The sequence below is a fragment of the Canis lupus genome, chromosome 12 (assembly GCF_003254725.2).
Source record: "Canis lupus dingo isolate Sandy chromosome 12, ASM325472v2, whole genome shotgun sequence".
NCBI classification, from domain to species: domain Eukaryota; kingdom Metazoa; phylum Chordata; class Mammalia; order Carnivora; family Canidae; genus Canis; species Canis lupus.
Window position 1 is genome coordinate 48,929,180 of NC_064254.1, and position 18,148 is coordinate 48,947,327.

Here is an 18,148-nt window from a genome sequence, read left to right on the forward strand (position 1 = left end):
GATTTTCCCCATCTCTACCCCAATCCAAGCCTCTGACATCTGCTCATGCTGCAGCAGTAACAGCCCATGATAAACCAGCTCCCCTATTGCTTCATCCCTCTGCTTGTCATGCTGTACCTTGGCAGACCATTTAAAAATCGCAGATCTAGTCATGATACTTCCTCTAAAATGCCCTCCCAGGGCTCAGCATTGCTCCATATATCTCCTCACCTTCATATTCCATGACTTACCCACTGGGACTACTAGACCTTGGGTGGCCCCACCTACACCACCACCTTATCTCTCCTTATTCCCTATATTAGTCAGGGTTCTTCAGAGACACAGATCAATGATACATGTATATATACAGAGATTTATTTATTTATTTATTTATTTATTTATTTATTTGAGACACAGAGACACAGGCAGAGGGAGAAGCAGGCTCCACGCAGGGAGCCAGACATATATACAGAGATTGATTGATTGATTGATTGATTGATTGATTGATGAGAGACACAGAGACACAGGCAGAGGGAGAAGCAGGCTCCACGCAGGGAGCCAGACATGGGACTTGATCCCGGGTTTCCAGGATCATGCCCTGGGTCAAAGGTGATGCCAAACTGCTAAGCCACTGGGGCCGCCCTATATAGAGATTTATTATATGGAATAAGCTCATATGATTGTGGAGGCTGGCAAGTCCAAAAACAGCAGGGTGGGCCAGCAGGCTAGAGACCCAGGAGAGCTGATGTCTTAGGTCAGTCTGAAGGCAACCTGCTAGAGAACCAGAAGGAGCCAGTGTTGCAGATGAAGTAAAAGGCAGTCAGCTAGAGAATTCTCTCTTGCTTGGGGGAGACTAGTGGGTTTTCTATTGTTGTTCTATTCAGGCTTTTAGATGATTAGATGAGGCCCACCCACATTATGAAGGGCAATCTGCTCTACTCAAAGTCTACAGATGAAAACATTAATCCAAAAACAACCTTACAGAAACATCCAGAATAATGTCTGAGTATATTGATAAATATCTGTACACCTGTGGCCCAACCAAGTTGACACATGAAATTAACTATCTCACTCCTTGTTTGCTTTTTGTCACCTGTCCATACTGGACTTGTTCCAGCTTTTCTAATGTGCTACGCTAATACTGGACTCTGGGTTTTTGCACATGCTACTTATCCCACCCAGAATGTTTTTTCATCTGGTCCATTTTTATTTACCCATCATGTATCAGCTGAAATTCCACTTCCTTGAAGGGAACTTCCCTGATTCTCCCAGGCTAGGTTCATTCCCTTAGATACATATTGCTAAACTCCCTGAACTTCCCTTTATTTTATTTATTTAATTTTTATTTCTTTATTCATGAAAGACAGAGGGAGAGAGAGAAGCAGAGACACAGGCAGAGGGAGAAGCAGGCTCCATGCAGGGAGCCCGACGTGGAACTCAATCCCAGGACTCCAGAATTGTGCCCTGGGCCAAAGGCAGGCGCTAAACCACTGAGCCACCCAGGGATCCCCTGCACTTCCCTTTAATATCATACTGAGAGTCACTTGTTTTGTGCCAGTCTTCCTCACTAGACTTTAAGCTCCATGAGGGCAGGAAGCATATCTGCTTTGCTGCTATATGCCTGGATGTTTAACTAGCTGTTCACAGATCATCTAATGAGTGAGTGAATGAATGATCTGAAAGTTTATACTGCATTAAATGCTTACAAGGTACAAGGCCCTTACATAGATACAACCATGTGAGGTAAACTATATTATCTACACTTTTACAGATTGAGGTCCACAGAGGATAAGGACTATTCACATAGAATCTGGCCTTCAAATAAAAGAATAGATGCAACCACTAACACTTACAGCTCTTACTAAGTGTTAGGCACTATGCTATATACACATATGAGAACTTACAGCAACCTAATGAGATGAGTAGCCCTGTAGCATTCATTCTCTGGCTCCTGGTATTCACTCTGCAGAGTCCACTTCCATGTGTCTCAGGGATCCAGAATCTGGAATTTGTGGGAAGGTTGGTCCACTCTTCACCCTGTGGTCTTTCTGGACCATCTCCAGTTCTATTTTTCTCTGTCTCAGTAAATAGGGGCAAGTTAGCAAGTCTGCTAGCCAAGCAGATGTCCAGTTGAGGAACAGAATGCTGGTCTCACCTTGTTGAAGTTACCCTAGTTTGTATAAGAACCCCCTTGCCTCCAGCCACCGTGAGTAAGCATGTATGGAGAAATGTTTCTCTTCATAGTCACTGTGCTCTTCAAAAAGTAGCCTTCTCTATCTGTCTTCCATTTAGATCAACCTAGCCGGGTGTGTGTGTGTGTGTGTGTGTGTGTGTGTGTGTAAGCTATATTCTCTGAGTTGACATCTCAGTTAGTACCTAGTGCTGATAAATAGTAAGATTTGGTTTTCTTTCTTTTGTTTTTTAAGATTTTATTTATTTATTCATGAGAGACCCAGAGAGATGCAGAGACACAGGCAGAGGGAGAAGCAGGCTCCATGCAGGGAGCCCCAAGTGGGACTTGATCCCAGACTACAGGGATCATGCCCTGAGCCGAAGGCAGATGCTCAACCGCTGAGCCACTGAGGTGTCCCAAGATTTAGTTTTCTGAAATCCAGTATATACTTGTATGTTTTGAGGCTAAGTGTCTTCCCTGGAAGACTTGAAAATACATCTGCACTCCTAGAGTTTGGGGATATTGTAGCTAAATGTCTGCTTCATTGTATTAAATTACAAATCAATACCCTAGAAGAATGAATTCCCCAAATGATGGAACAGGTCTTTTTTCTTCTATGCCAAGTCACAATATTAATAATGCAGTCAAATGTGGCTCTGCTGTAAAAGAGTTTAATGTTCAAAGACAATTAGACAATTTTATGGCTGACTTGAAGCATTTGTCTCTAACTACTGAGTGGATATCAGTTGCTTCCCTAACGGATTCTTGCTGATAGCCAAAGGAGAGGTAAGATGTGGCAATACCAAAGCTTTTCAATTAATTTATGATTCTGTTAGGTGTAAAGCCTATAATTACTCTGTGGTTGTTGACTTTGCCAAAACTAAGTTGAAAATGTGTTTTATGGGAAAGTTATTTTCTGAACTTGAAAGAGAGCATAGGTTAAAAAAAAAAAAAAAGTTTGTACTCCCTCCTCCAGAGTGAGGGGTGCGGAAAAGTGAAGGTTTCTGGTCTATTCCTTCTCCTAACCAGTGAGTTTATAAAATACTATTTGGTAAAACAGGCAAGTATTTAGAACAATCTTTAGATCCTACTTTTACATTATTGACGAGCCATCTCATATCCAACTGATTCATTCAACACATATTTATAAGTGCTGCTGTGCCCAGGGATTGCTGCAGGCTTTGAGATAAACTGGTGACCATGGAAAGGGCTCCTGTTCCCTTGGAGTTCCCATGGCATGCAGGTGACAAGAGTTAATATATAAGTAAATAAATTAATGAACAAGATAATTTCAAAGTGGTTGATTTGGGGCAAAAAAATAGGAATTGGTAATGTGACAAAGTATGTGGACTTATAGGAGGGAAGCAGCTAGTCCATTCAGACTCACCTAAAACACTACAGACGTAGGGAGCTGGTGCCAGAGAAAGGTTCCCCATTTCTGCCCCTCTCCTATCTGGCTATGCGAGATGGTGCAGCTCCCATGGAAATGGAAATGGGTTTTGCAAAACCCAGCAGGTGGAAATGGAAGCTTTTGCAAAAAAAAATGGTAAACCACTAATAGGACTCTTCTTGGACTCCCAGTTCAGCTAAGTAGAGCAGATGGCTTCTTAGGGAAAAGAGGAGGAGGCACTAAAAGTCTTAAACAAAAGTAAGATTCCCCAATCGCTGCCTTAATCAAGTTCATTAAAACCAAATGTATATTTAAAGCTTTCTTATGATTAACTTTATTTAATGTAAGTAATAATATTTGAATTCCTCCATAATGTCGAAAGGTATCTTCATTTAGGAGATGGGAGAAATGTGCCCCTCTAATGTAAATCTTTGGCTTTCATCAACTGTTTTTGTAATAAGCCCCAAATGCCTGCAGTATAATTTTCTTTTAAAGATGTATTTATTTTATTTTAGGGGATGGAGGGGCAGAGGGAGAAGGAGAGATCTCAAGCTGATTCCCTGCTGACCATAGAAGCTGACTTGGGGCTCAATCCCATGATCTTAGCCGAAACCAAGAATCAGACACCTAACCGACTTAGCCACCCAGGCACCCCTGCAATATAATTTCTACGAATCAGACATTCTGGGGGGGGAAATACTGGGTTTTAAGAACTACTACTACAGACTATTTCCATGTTGCCTCAGCCACTGTATTGTGACAGCTGAGATAATAAGTCTAAACCAAACAAGAGTTTAACACACACACACAAACTCTATGTGGGAAAAGACCAATGCACAGATAGGAGTTTGTGGAATATGGAATATGATGTGCACATGGTTGTTTGGTGGAATTCCTACCCTGTGCCAGCCCATAAAGTACATGGAACACTTCTCTGTTCAACAGGGTCCTCTGCAGAGAACTCTTGATAACAGTGACCAGTAATATAGGGCTTTGCCCAAATTTAAGTCAAAAATGCATTTATTCTGAAAGAATACCTTAGAATATGGCCTATACTTGTCCTAACATGGAAAGTTGATGCCTTCTTGATACTAGGGTCCAAGTATTTGCCCTGGGCTTTGACAACCTGGGTTCACATCCTGACCGAACCACTTATTAGCAGTGCAGTCCTGATGAAGTGGCCTCACACCTCTCTCCAGTTTATTTCCTCATCTCTGAAATGTGAAATGTGCAATCCTAGACCCAACCCCTTGTGCCACCAAGAGGATTAAGTGACAACCTTACCATGATATACAGCTTAGGGTAAGAAGCTCAGAAAATGTTTGCCCTCTTGTCATTCCCACCATTATTATGGTGGGGTCCAGCTGGTGCCCACATGGGGTTTCTTTTGCCCTTTTCTGTTGTCCCGGTTGCCTTTTCTCTGTAAGGCAGCATGAAAGTTACATCCCCAGAAATGAAGGTGCTGCTAGGAGGAAAGCATGTGCTGTTTCCTCTTGAAAGAGCACTTTCTCAGCCTCAGAGTGTGGAATGTGCTTTGGTGGAATGTTGCTCTGACTGTCCTCTCTGTGGCCCTGGTGAGCAGAAAAAGACATGTCTGGGAATTTTTTAAGGAATGTAGCTGATCCAGTAGGAGTTATATCCAAAAGCTTCTCTGTCAGGCTAACTTGAATTGTTTGTATATATGTGTAATATATAATATATATTTGTGTAATATATACATTGTATTATATGTTTATACATTTTAAAAATACATATTTTAAAAATATATTATAGCACGGAACTGATTAAGCAGAATGAATGCTCTTATATTATGTTGGGAGATCCTTGGGAAGCATGTCAATAGGCTGGTAGATCTTCTCTTTTCTGCTCTAGGCCATGCTACAAACGTGGGCAAGACACTTGCCCTCTTTTCCTTTCATTTAGCTATATGAAAATGAATATGATGGACACAAAGAGACATTTATTTATTGCAGTGTTATTTGTGACAAAAGAATTGGAAACAACCTAAGTGATTATCAATAAGGGAATTGCCTAATAAACTATATTTTCCATAGAATACTATAATAGCAGTTTTTGAAAAAAAGCACATTGCAAATAATACATGTGGCAATTATGCTAAAATATACACACACACTACTATATACTGTTGAAAGAGTATATATATTTGTGCTTCTGTGTGTGTGTGCACTCACAGAAATAATCTGGAAGGGATGACACCAAACTGGGAATATATTTTCCTATAGGAAGGGAATGGGATGGAGAGGAGGGAGGTAATGATCAAGGGGAATTTTGCTTTGTCATATTTTAATTTTATTCTACAATGAGAGTTTAGACATGCATTACTTGTGTGATTAAATTTAAAATAACTTCTAAAGTAATCATGAGGCTGACTATCTTAGTTTGGGCTTCTGTGACAACAACTAAACAATAAACATTTACTTCTTAAAAATTCTGAAGTCTAAGATGAAGTGGCAGTGATTTTTTTGGTTTTGGTGAGGACTCTCTTCCTCGCTTATAGACAGCCACCTTCTTGCTGTGTCCTCACATGGCAGAGGGTGGGGAGACTCTAGTCTCTTCCTCTTGTATAAAGGTACTAATCCCATCATGAGAGTACAACCCTCACAATCTCATCCAAACCTAAGTACTTTCCAAAGGCCCTGCTTCCTAATATCACCGTGGGGATTAGGACTTCAATATATGAATCTGGAGAAACGCACGCATTTAGTCTGTGTTGCTAACCTATAAGGTTTTTGAAAATCACCATTCCAGTCAGGTTTGACTTGCCCATGATTCAAGCATCTTCAGAAACATCCTCTCTAAGCTGTCTAAGCTGAGGGAGTGTGGTTTACCTCCACTCAGTTATGCCTGACAACTGAAGGGAGGCAGTGCAGACTGAAGGGTTTTATTTTTTTTTTAAAGCTTTTATTTATTTTAGAGAGAGAGAGTGGGGAAGAGGCAGAGGGAGAGGGAGAGAAACTCCGGCAGACTCCCCACTGAGCATGTAGCCCCACACAGAGCTCAGTCTCACCACCCTGAGATCACGACCTGAGCCAAAATCATCAGTCCCTCAACCGACTGAATCACCCAGGTGCCCACTAAAGAGTTTTTAAAAATCTAAGCATATTCTAGATATCTATGTTTGTAATACAAAGGAATAAAAAAACTTTAACAAAATCTAGACTGTTTGTGCTACCCAGAAAACACCGTAAGAGACCTGAGTTTTAAAAGATTAAGAGTTACCCACAAACAAGCTTAATGCTAAGAACCAAGGGTGTCTCAGAGCTATGTGTCTTCTGTGAATCTACCCCTGACTGTGCTAACCATTATCCGTGACCTGGATTATTTGTACATATGTCCTACTATTTTTTTTTAAATGTCTATGGATCAAGAATAAAATACTTGATTTTTCATAGTAGCCTTTGGTCACTGGGCTTTTTTTGACCACTTAAAAAAGTTTAATTAGAAAACATTTAATACATATGAAAATAGAAAGAAAAGCACAATGGACCTATACAAATCACCTAGATTTCATAATTTTCAGAGTATGGCCAATCTTATTTCATCTATACTCCTCTCCTCCAAAACTGGGTTACTTTGGATGAATCATGTTATTTCATCTGTAATTATTTCATTTTGTATATCTAAAACCACTCTTCTAAAGTAAATAACTGCACCATCTTTATCACACATTCAAAAATTAATCACTCCTTGATATCATAAAATATTCAATAATTACATTTTTCTGTCACATAAAATTTTAAGTTTCTTTTCATGGGAATCCAAGAGAGGCTGTATATAACAGTTCACTAAGTCTTTTAAGTCTTTCTTAATCTCTGAGTTTCTCCTCCATCTCTTTTTTATTTTCTGCAGTTTTTTTGTTGATATTGAAAAAAATCAGGTCCATTTGTCTTACCGAGTAGTGTTTTTCAGTGTGGTCTGGTGTTGGTTTGTGACAAGCATAGGGTAAATGTTTAGAACTTATTATAGCAATTAGACATTGCTGTAACATCCAGGCTTTTGAGTATTATCAGCAAATGTGGTTTGGACTTAAAATTTTGTGTATGAGGCTGTTCTAATGCTGAAGCTAGAATGATAAAACATTCTAGAGTAATTATGAGCATGAAGAAGCTAGTGTCAGAAAGTCAATAAACCTGCTACTTCCTGCATCACAAATGTCTTGGCTATGAAAATATGTCAGCAGAGGGGTGTCTGGGTGGCTCAGTCAGTTAAGCGTCTGCCTTTGGCTCTGGTCATGATCTTGGGGTCCTGGGACTGAGCCTTGGATTGGGTTCCCTGCTCAGTGGGAAGTCTGCTTCTCCCTCTCCTTCTGCCACTCCCTCCCCCTACTCATATTCCTGTACTCTCTTTCGCTTTCTCTCTCTCTCTCTCTTTCTTGCTTTCTCTCAAATAAATAAATAAATAAATAAATAAATAAATAAATAAATCTTTTTTAAAATGTCAGCAGAATTAAACAGTAGGCTTAGTGATATATGAAAAGTTATGAATTTACATAAAGGCTAATCTGTTAAATTTGAGATTATTGTCTTTATTATGTGATAAGTAGAAGCTGATCATGAACAATAGTTATAGTGTACAGATGTATGATGACTTTTGAGGGAAAAGTTCTGTCAAAATAGGAACTCTTAGTGTTCCTCAAGATAAGAAGCTAGTTTGATGGCAACTCTTTAAAAATGTGAATTTCTTTTTTTAAAACAAAGATTTAATTTATTTATTCATGAGAGATAGAGAGAGAGAGAGAGAGAGAGAGAGAGAGGGGCAGAGACACAGGCAGAGGGAGAAGCAGGCTCCATCCAGGGAGCCCGATGCAGGACTCTATCCCGGGTCTCCAAGATCACACTCTGGGCTGAAGGTGGCACTAAACTGCCGAGCCACCTGGGCTGCCCTAAAAATATGAATTTCTGTGATATCTTTTGTATTTTAATCATCTTAGTACTCTTGTGCAAAGAAGAAAAGCAATGTGCTTTTCAATGGCAAATAAGATCAAAAGAGAAACAAAAGCTTAGAAGAGCAGAGTTTCAATTGATTGTTATGACGTATTCCATAATTATAACCACTGTCAATGAAGAATATCCACATGTGACTTTCTGCATATATAACGAATGATCACCGGATATCTCTTGAATTTTATCAAGCATTTTGAATTTAATTTTCCATCAAAAGAAAATCCATATAGAGGAGATTCATGAATCTGGAAGTCCATTTTTTTCATTGAAAGATAATTTAAATTTAACCATATACAATAAATTACTCAAGTTGGCTACTATAGATTGAAGATAAATTTTGAAAATGCAACTTCTGCTGATTCACTTTATTTTTTATTTGTTTTTTTTTTAAGATTTTTATTTATTTATTCATAGAGACACATAGAGAGAGGCGCAGACACACACAGGCAGAGGGAGAAGCAGGCACCATGCAGAGAGCCTGACGTGGGACTCGATCCTGGGTCTCCAGGATCACTCCCTGGGCCGCAGGTGGTGCTAAATTGCTGCGCCACTGGGGCTGCCCTGCTAATTCACTTTAGATAAAAATTAAGAAGTAAATATCTTGAGCTTGCTAAAGTTACTTTAAAATCTGTTCTTCCATTCCTGTAAACACCTCCTTGTGAGACTATTTTCTCTACTCTGATTATTATTATACATAGAAAAAATTCATATAAATATCCTCAATAAGTAGCGTTTTCCTTAATCCGGTTTAGGTCACACTGGTTAATAGATTTGAAGTAAAAAAAAAAAAAAAAAAGATTTGAAGTAAGCAAATTTTTAAAAAAAGATTATTTATTTATTTATTTATTTATTTATTTATTTATTTATTTATGAGGGAGGGAGACAGAGACAGAGAGAGAGAGAGAGAGAGCATGAACAGAGGGGTGGAACAGAGGGAGAGGAAGAAGCAGACTCCCTGCTGAGCAAGGAGCCAGACTCTGGCTTGATCCCAGGACCCAGAGATCATGACCTGAGCTGAAGGCAGACACTCAGCCAACTGAGCCACTGAGGCGCCCTGAAGCCAGCTGATTCTAAACATTAAAATTTTTAAATAGTGATATACATAGTGTTCATTCAAAGTGTGTATGTAAGCATTTAATATAAAGAACTGCTACTTTGTTCAAAGCTTTATTTAGCTGTGACTGCAGAATGACAGAAAATTCGGAGTGTAATAGCAATTTTCTATTGTGTATTTGCACATTTTCAATGAATAATGTGCATAGCTTTTCTAATTCTTTTATTTTATGTATTTTTAATCTGTAAATAAAAAATTGGGGCTTGTATTTTGTACGTTAATTTTTTCCATTAATACATTTTTATTATACTTACAAATAAAATTTTAAAAACTGAGAAATAAAAAGGCTAGAAATAAAAAGTCAAGTTAGAAGAAAGCATCCGCATGGTGTCCTTTAACACGTGCCTCTATTCCTCATATTTTCTCTACATTGGTAGTTAGATCTCCTAGAAGCTTGATCAAATTTGGGCTCTTTTTGGAGAGTGAGAGGCACAATTGGTGTTATGTACTTCCAACAGAAGGTATACAATGTCTAGTTGCTGCTGTCTCTCTCTGTAATGTTATTACCTGTTGATTGCCGAGATCCATTAATGCATTAAGCAATGTACAATGATCATATTTCTGTCATTCTTCCTTTATTTATCTCTGTACTTCTGTACTATGAGGTAAACTTTTTCAAAGAGAAACTTCATCTCATTTACTGTTTGATCATCCTGAGGCAGAGGAGGCATGGATAGTACAGGACACAAAATCCTTTTGACATGCTCAGAATCCTTGCTCCTGGTGCTGCTTTTCTAGTGATCTCTTGTCATAGAGAAATAGCTCTCACCAACTGTTTTTTTTTTTAAGTTTGTATTATAATTCCAGTTAGTTAACATGCAGTGTTCTATCAGCTTCAGGCATACAATATAGTGATTCAACACTTCCATATATCACCAGGGCTCATCACAACAAATACACTCCTTAATCCTCATCACCTATTTAACCCATCCCTTTGCCCACTTCCCCTCTGATAACCATTAGTTTGTTCTGTATAATTAGGAGTCTGTTTCTTGCTTTGTCTCTCTTATTTTTTTCCCTTTCCTTGTTTGTTTCTCAGATTCTACATATGAGTGAAATCATATGATATTTGTCTTTTTCTGACAGACTTATTTTACTTAGTGTTGTACTTTCTAGATCCATCCACGTCGTTGTAAATGGCAAGATTTTATTCTTTTGATGGCTGAATAATATTCCATTGTATATATTTACCACGTCCTTTTTACCCATCCAGGGACACTTGGGCTGTTTTCATAATTTGGCTAATGTATATAATGCTGCTATAAATATTGGAGTGCATGTGTCCCTTTGAATTAGAGTTATTGTATTCTTTGGGTAAATATCCAGTGATGCAATTGCTGGATCAGAAGGTAGTTCTATTTTTAACATTTTAAGGAACCTCCATACTATTTTCTACAGTGGCTGCACCAGTTTGCATTCCCATCAACAGTGCATGAGTGTTCCTTTTTCTCCATATCCTTGCTAACACTTGTTGTTTCTTGTGTTGTTGATTTTAGCCATTCTGACAGGTGTGCAGTGATATCTCATTGTAGTTTTGATTTACATTTCCCTGATGATAAATGATGAAGAGTATCTTTTGATGTGTATCTTGGCCTACTGGATGACTTCTTTGGAGAAATGTTTGCTCAAGTCTTTTGCCCAGTTTTTGTTGGATTATTCTTTTTTTTTTTTTTTTTGAGTATTGAGTTCTATAAGTTCTTTATACATTTTAGATTCTAACCCTTTATCAGATAGTCATTTGCAAATATCTTCTCCCATTCAGTAGTTTGCCTTTTAGTTTTGTTGATTGTTTTCTTCTGCACAGAAGCTTTTTATTTTGATGTAGTCCTGATAGTTTATTTTTGCTTTTGTTTTCCTTGCCTCAGGAGACATATCTAAAAAGAAGTTACTATGGCTACTGTCAAAGAAGTTACTGCCTGTGCTCTTTTAGGATTCTTATGTTTTCAGGTCTCATATTTAGGTCTTTAATCCACTTTGAGTTCATTTTTGTATATGGTATAAGAAAGTGGTCCAGTTTCATTCTTTTGTATGTTGCTGTCCAGTTTTCCCAACACCATTTGTTGAAGAGATTATCTTTTTCCCGTTGCATAATCTTACCTGCTTTGTTGAAGATTAATTGACCATATAGGGGAATCCCTGGGTGGCTCAGTGGTTTGGCGCCTGCCTTTGGCCCAGGGCGCGATCCTGGAGTCTCGGGATCGAGTCCCGCATTGGGCTTCCTGCATGGAGCCTGCTTCTCCCTCTGCCTGTGTCTCTGCCTCTCTCTCTCTCTCTGTCTCTCATGAATGAATGAATGCGTGCATAAATATATAAATAAATAAATAAATAACTTTAAAAAAATAATTGACCATATAATTGTGGGCTTATTTCTGGATTTTCTCTTCTGTTCTATTGATCTGTGTGTCTGTTTTTGTGCCAGTACTGTACTGTTTTGATCCCTACAACTTTGTAACGTGACTTGAAGTACAGAATTGTGATACCTCCAACTTTGCTTTTCTTTTTCAAGATTGCTTTGACTAGTCTCGATCTTTTGTGGTTTTATATAAATTTTAAGATTCTTTGTCTCACCAAGTGTTTAATGAGTATCTACTCTGTGCAAAGCACTGTGGAGGCAAGTAAGGTTAAATAAGAATAGGATATGGTTCTTTAACCTTAAGAATTTTTTGTGTGTCATTTTTTGGATCAGCTCTGACACCTAAAATTCTTTAAGGTCATCAGTGTAAGGAATTCAGTGCTAAATCACTTCATTCCACAACTTTTCCCTATAAAGGTAAAAGTGAGCTGCAGTCATTCCTAATTATAGCTTTTAATTTCAACTTCATAAGCTGGTGTCCTTTTTTTCTTCCTCTTTGTCTAACAAATTTGTATTTATACTTGTTAAAAATGGTAACACTGTGGGGAGAATGGGGACTTCATTTGCCCAAATGAATATTGTTTAACTGTTGAATCTCAAATTGCCAAATATGAATTTGTTCTTGGGCTTTTTATGGTATCTTACATTCAGCTTGTCTGATAATGGACAAAATTCGGGTCACTAAATATCATGGACATGTAAGACTATCAGACATGACAAAAGGCAAATATAATGTGAATGTTCCTTCATACCATCTTGTAAAGGAATATAGACTATCTTTTATCTTTATTTTTTCAGACTGCCAACTATTATTCCAGGAGCAAAATACTGTTTTGCTTTATAAATGTAAGAAAAATAGCATCTATAGGGGGTCTTCCTCTTCTACAGAGAGAGTGTCCTGACTCTTCCACAGGATACCATTATGAGGGTTTTGCCAGTTTCTAGGTGTATCTATATGAAATAACCACTAGATGCTTTTGTAGACCTACTAGACATGGTGACAACTTTGTCACGTGGAGTGCATAAGCCTCTGCTCCAATTGGAAAACTACCATTTTGGTCCCATAGGATCAGAGTCAGCTTAGACCCATAACCAACATGAAAAATCTGGCATTCCACTTTCCTCAGTGCCAACAATCCTAGTAAGTGGTTCCATGTCCTTTTGTAGAAGGATCAGTGAAACCTTTATTGTATGAGCTTTGTGGTAGTATTGCCGGGTTTTTTCCCAAGAAGACCTTACCTCTTCTCAGTCATTGGCCTGTAAACCTATGAATTACAGCAACTGATATCAACCTTCTGCTCTCAGCTGACTCATTTTTTATACAAGTCAAATAACATCCTGGTCAATTGTCTCCTCATCTTTCCCATGGCCAATCAGCATTGCCATAGATGCCTTCCAAATGGCCAAAACCTCTTGTTTGCCAGTGTGGCCTTGTCGGCAGTTCTTATATTTACATCCACCTAGCCTCTGATGGTTAGTTGTCACAGCCTGGCCTCTGCGATTTTGGAATCTTGTCATTTCCCATTAATTCAGAAGAGCCTTATACTATGGCAGCATCTCCTATAGACAACTCTGGTCAACAGAGAACAGAAGAACCACTGGACTCCTTCATAATGCCCTTTATCCCTTTAGTGATCAGATCTTCCTGGGATCATGTTCAGACAGTGAGTGCTTCGGTTCATAATAAATCCAGTCTAGTGCACCCATCTTTTTGCCTTTTGACTCCTCCCTCAACATTCTGCCAAAGCTGTTCCTGCATCCCTATTAGCCTCTGTAGGCCATTACTGTGCCCAGACTTCAAGGAGCCAGGCCAGCTTCAGGTGTCTGTGCCAGATACTAAGCCACAACTTACAAGAGAGTGCTTTTGTGTCAATAAATTCTCATCAGTCTAGCCTGACATTCATCCCATTGACCTTCCCTCACCCATGTGTTCCCTCAGTTCCATCAGTACAGAACAGTGGAAACTGAAAGTCCTTCGCTATGAATCTAGTTCCTGCAAGAGCAGGGACTCTGTTTCCTCACATGGTGCTGAGACCTGACCCTAACTATTGGCTGGGGTGGAAGGATTTTGAAGAAGAGGAGTATCACTTTAGGAAGCAGTTGCCTCAAGTGAGGTCTTTTGGTCTCCGAGCAAGAAGCGGCAACTTTCCTCTATCAAGTAAAAGTTGCTTTAGGGGTTCAAAAGTTCAGGGGGGATTTGGGAGTTCAGAATTCTGGAACTTGTCCACAAAATGTTCCTATGGCAAGTCTCAGGGTGGGTGGCTCCATCTGGGTAAACTTCCTACACCTCTACGTTGTGCCAAGAGATATGCTGAGGGAGTCCCACTCTGTAGTGTCAAAGAAACTGCATCCTCAGGTGAGGTGCTGCATAGGTCTCTGGTCTGCAGTTCTGGTTGGAGCAGCAGTCGCTTAAAAGGTAAAGTCAAGGGGATCCCTGGATGGCTCAGCGGTTTAGTGCCTGCCTTCCACCCATGGCATGGTCCTGGAGTCCTAGGATCGAGTCCCACATCGGGCTCCCTGCGTGGAGCCTGCTTCTCTCTCTGCCTATGTCTCTGCCTCTCTCATGAATAAATAAATAAAATCTTAAAAAAAAAAAAAAGGTGAAGTCAAGAGAATGATGAGGTGGTATATACAGGTGCCTGAAACAAGGGGTCTCCACTAGACTTTATTTACAAGAGGAACTCAGAGAAATACATCATTTAAACCCAGAACTTCCTGTGTGACAGATACATTCACAGGGTTCACAGAGGCCCAGTTCTTCCAAGTGTCTCAAACCCCAAAAGGCATACTAACTCTTGAGGAAAGCAATATTGAACCAGAGTCAAACATGGTTGTCTAATGCCATAATAGCAATAATAATAGTCGTTACTAAAAGCTGGTATCTATGCCATTCTAGATTCATTATCTTATTTCTGTAACATAATGTTTCTATTATCTTATTTAACACTATCTTATTTAATGTTCATCACCATTCTATCACAAATAGATAATATATCCATTTTACAAAGAAGCAGCTGATACTCAGAGAAGTTAAGTAGCTTTTACATAGTAAATTAACCAGTAAGGAGCGATCCTAAATTTACCTGGTTCCAACTTTAACTTATAAGCTATGTTGACACTCAACAAAGCCATGAAAATTTAAGAGAAGTAATGTATATACTAGCCAAAATTTTATACATATGTAAATAATTTATACATACGTAAATACTTTCTGAGAAAGGAACAGTACAGCAAGCCGATGATGTAAAAACACTGGTAAAAAAGCTGAGGGTCCCCTGGGGCGTGATCCTGTAGTGGGGCTCCCTGCAAGGAGCCTGCTTCTTCCTCTGCCTGTGTCTCTGCCTCTCTCTTTCTGTGTCTCTCATGAATAAATAAATAAAAAAATTAAAAAAAATTTTTTTTCAATTTTTATTTATTTATGATAGTCACACACAGAGAGAGAGAGGCAGAGACATAGGCAGAGGGAGAAGCAGGCTCCATGCACCGGGAGCCCGACGTGGGATTTGATCCCGAGTCTCCAGGATCGCGCCCTGAGCCAAAGGCAGGCGCTAAACCGCTGCGCCACCCAGGGATCCCTAAATAAATAAAATCTTAAAAAAAAAAAAAAGCTGAAAGCAGTGTGATGATTTTTAAAAATTACATCAAACTATAGTTAGGAAAAGGTAAAAGCAAAAAAAAAAAAAAAAAAACTAGTAGAAGGAAGCTCTTCTTCTGTAGGATCTTACTGTGATTGATGTTCACAAGAGGAGCAGTCCCAAAGACCATTAAAGGGATACCCCCTGCAGTCAGTCTTTCTTCAGTTCTTGGTAATTCTAGAATAAATTTTAAACTGTCACCCCTGAAATATTACTTTCAAGGAAAGTACTGTTTATGGAGTACTGTTTATGGAGTACTGTTGACATTGCTAAAACCATTAACTAGAAAGATCCTATTACAACTATTATTTGAGGGATTAAATATGATGTGTGCCAGCAACAAACTGAGGCAGGTGTAGGGGGCAGCGGTTGTTCTGGCAAGAGGTGAATCTTGGAGATGGTATTTGAGGGGTGGCATCCTACTCAGCTGATTCTCAGCCTACAAGGACTTCCTGGCAGCAACTGCCTGACAGCTTATCCTTAGGAACTCTGGAGACAACTCTTGCATCCCTGTTATTCTGCTTGTTGATATGTCATCCTTTATGGCAGGATTTCCCCCCTTTTGACTGAACAGCAAACCTCACTTGTGTAACTCCTTATATATTATATATATCAGTTATGTCCCTTAGTGGGTTTGATAGAAATAATTGATGAGTGTATCCCGGGGGATGTCAAAAGGTGCATTTGCTAGGAGCCAGTTTCTACTATTTCTGCAAACATTAGCATCATTAGTAGGCACTTTCTATGTGTGATCATTGTGACAAAAAGTATCATCTTGAGTATCCTAGTTGCCATTTGAGATCATTGTTTTATCTCCATTTTACAGAGGAGGAGACTGCAGCTCAGAGGGCTTAAATGGCTTGTCCACAGCATCATGCATGTAGCAGCTGGAGTCAAGTCCATGGCTGTTTTATGTCAGTGCCCTGGTCTGAACTTGACATTTAAAAAAATGGAGATAAACTTCATATATCATAGAACTCATCCTTTTGAAGTATACAATTTAGTGGTATTTTCTATATCCACAAGGTTGTGTAGTCATTACCTATTCCAGAACATTTCTATCACCCCAAAAAGAAAACCCATACCCATTAGTAGTCATTCCCCATTCTCTTTCCCTGTGCCCCCTGCCAGTCACCAATGTACTTCCTGTCTCTATGGATTTGTCTATTCTGGATATTTTATATAAATGCAAGTATATAATGTGTGATCTTTTATGTCTGGCTTTGTTTACTTAGTTTAATGTTTTTCAAGGTCCATCCGTGTTATATAGGATATATCAGTTCATTCCTTATTTTATTTTATTTTTTTTTAGAGAGAGAATGTGTCTGCAAGCAGTGAGGGAAGAAGGGCAGAGGGAGAGGGGGAGAACGAATCTTAAGCTGACTCACATGGTAGGTCTATGACTTAATTGGATGTTTACCTGAGAAAACTCTGGAATCTTTTTCGAATATGAAAGTAAAATAAGGTAGTTTCTGTGGCAATGCTTTAGAAGACTATCATAGTATGGAAAAGCAGGCTCCTGGAGGGGATTTTTCCTTTGGAGCTTTGTTAAGTGTTTTTGTAAAACTGTCCAGTGACTTGAAGTGCTTTGTAAAGCAATGTGATCCTGATTCTTAGTGTGTGGGCCAGGGAGCACATGATTTACAGAATAATAATTATGCTTCCATTTCCATTTCCATTTCTCGTCTTTGGAATACATCCAACTACTTTTTAAGACTAATTTGATAAAAACAAGTCATGAACTAATGAAATACTGTTCTTGGTGTCCTCTTCTTTCCATCCATTGGGCATTTGCTGTGGGCCCAGTGGGTGGAGTGAGTTTCTTCTTGGTGGAAGGAGCAAGGCAGCTGTCCGGGGGTCAGCATTGTCTGCCAGTAATTTTTCAGTTAATTATATTCAGGCAGTGATAGTTCTTTTGCTCTGTAACATATTTATAAAAAATAACAAAAGCAAACTAAAGATTTGTTCCTCTTACATGATTTTTTGAAGGCATAGACTGTCTCTAAGAGTGGTAAGGAATAGACAAACCCAGTGCCCCTCATTCCTGCCTGGGACTCTCATGTGCTTTATATGATTCACATAGATTGATAGGATACATGTGATTGTGAGAAATATGCATAGAAACATATGCTGAATTTGAATATACATATGCATGCCTATGACCCTAAAATTCTACTCCTAGATAGACTTGGCATATGTGTCTTCACCAAAAACTATGCATGTAAGAATATTCAAAGCCACACTGTTTTGAGTACATGAAATATAAAACTACCCGAAAGCCTATCAATAGAATGGATAAATGAATTGTGGCGTATTCATACAATGGAACACTACGTAGCCATGAGAATGAATAGAGTACAGTATGGATGAATTTCACAAATGTGAAATGAAAGAAGCCAAACAGAAAATGATACATTCTATTTGATTCCATTCACATAAAATTCAAAAATCGGCGAAACTAATCCATGTTGTTAAAAATCAGGAGAGTGGTTACTCCTGGGGGGTGAAAGTAGAATTAGATGTGCATGAGGGGGCTTCAG

At 38.9% G+C, this 18,148-nt stretch overlaps 1 protein-coding gene across 6 annotated transcripts in view; it reads left to right on the forward strand.

Annotated features, from left to right (window-relative positions):
- The window catches only part of ANKRD6 (ankyrin repeat domain 6), a 197,863-nt gene that overhangs the window by 87,425 nt on the left and 92,290 nt on the right, over nt 1–18,148 (forward strand). The window contains exon 3 of one of the 6 annotated variants that reach the window (XM_035697733.2): nt 16,921–16,999. The exons of the other annotated variants lie outside the window; for them this stretch is intronic. The gene's annotated coding sequence lies outside the window, so the exon portion shown is untranslated. The remainder of the gene's footprint in view (nt 1–16,920; nt 17,000–18,148) is intronic. 6 annotated transcript variants of the gene reach the window in all.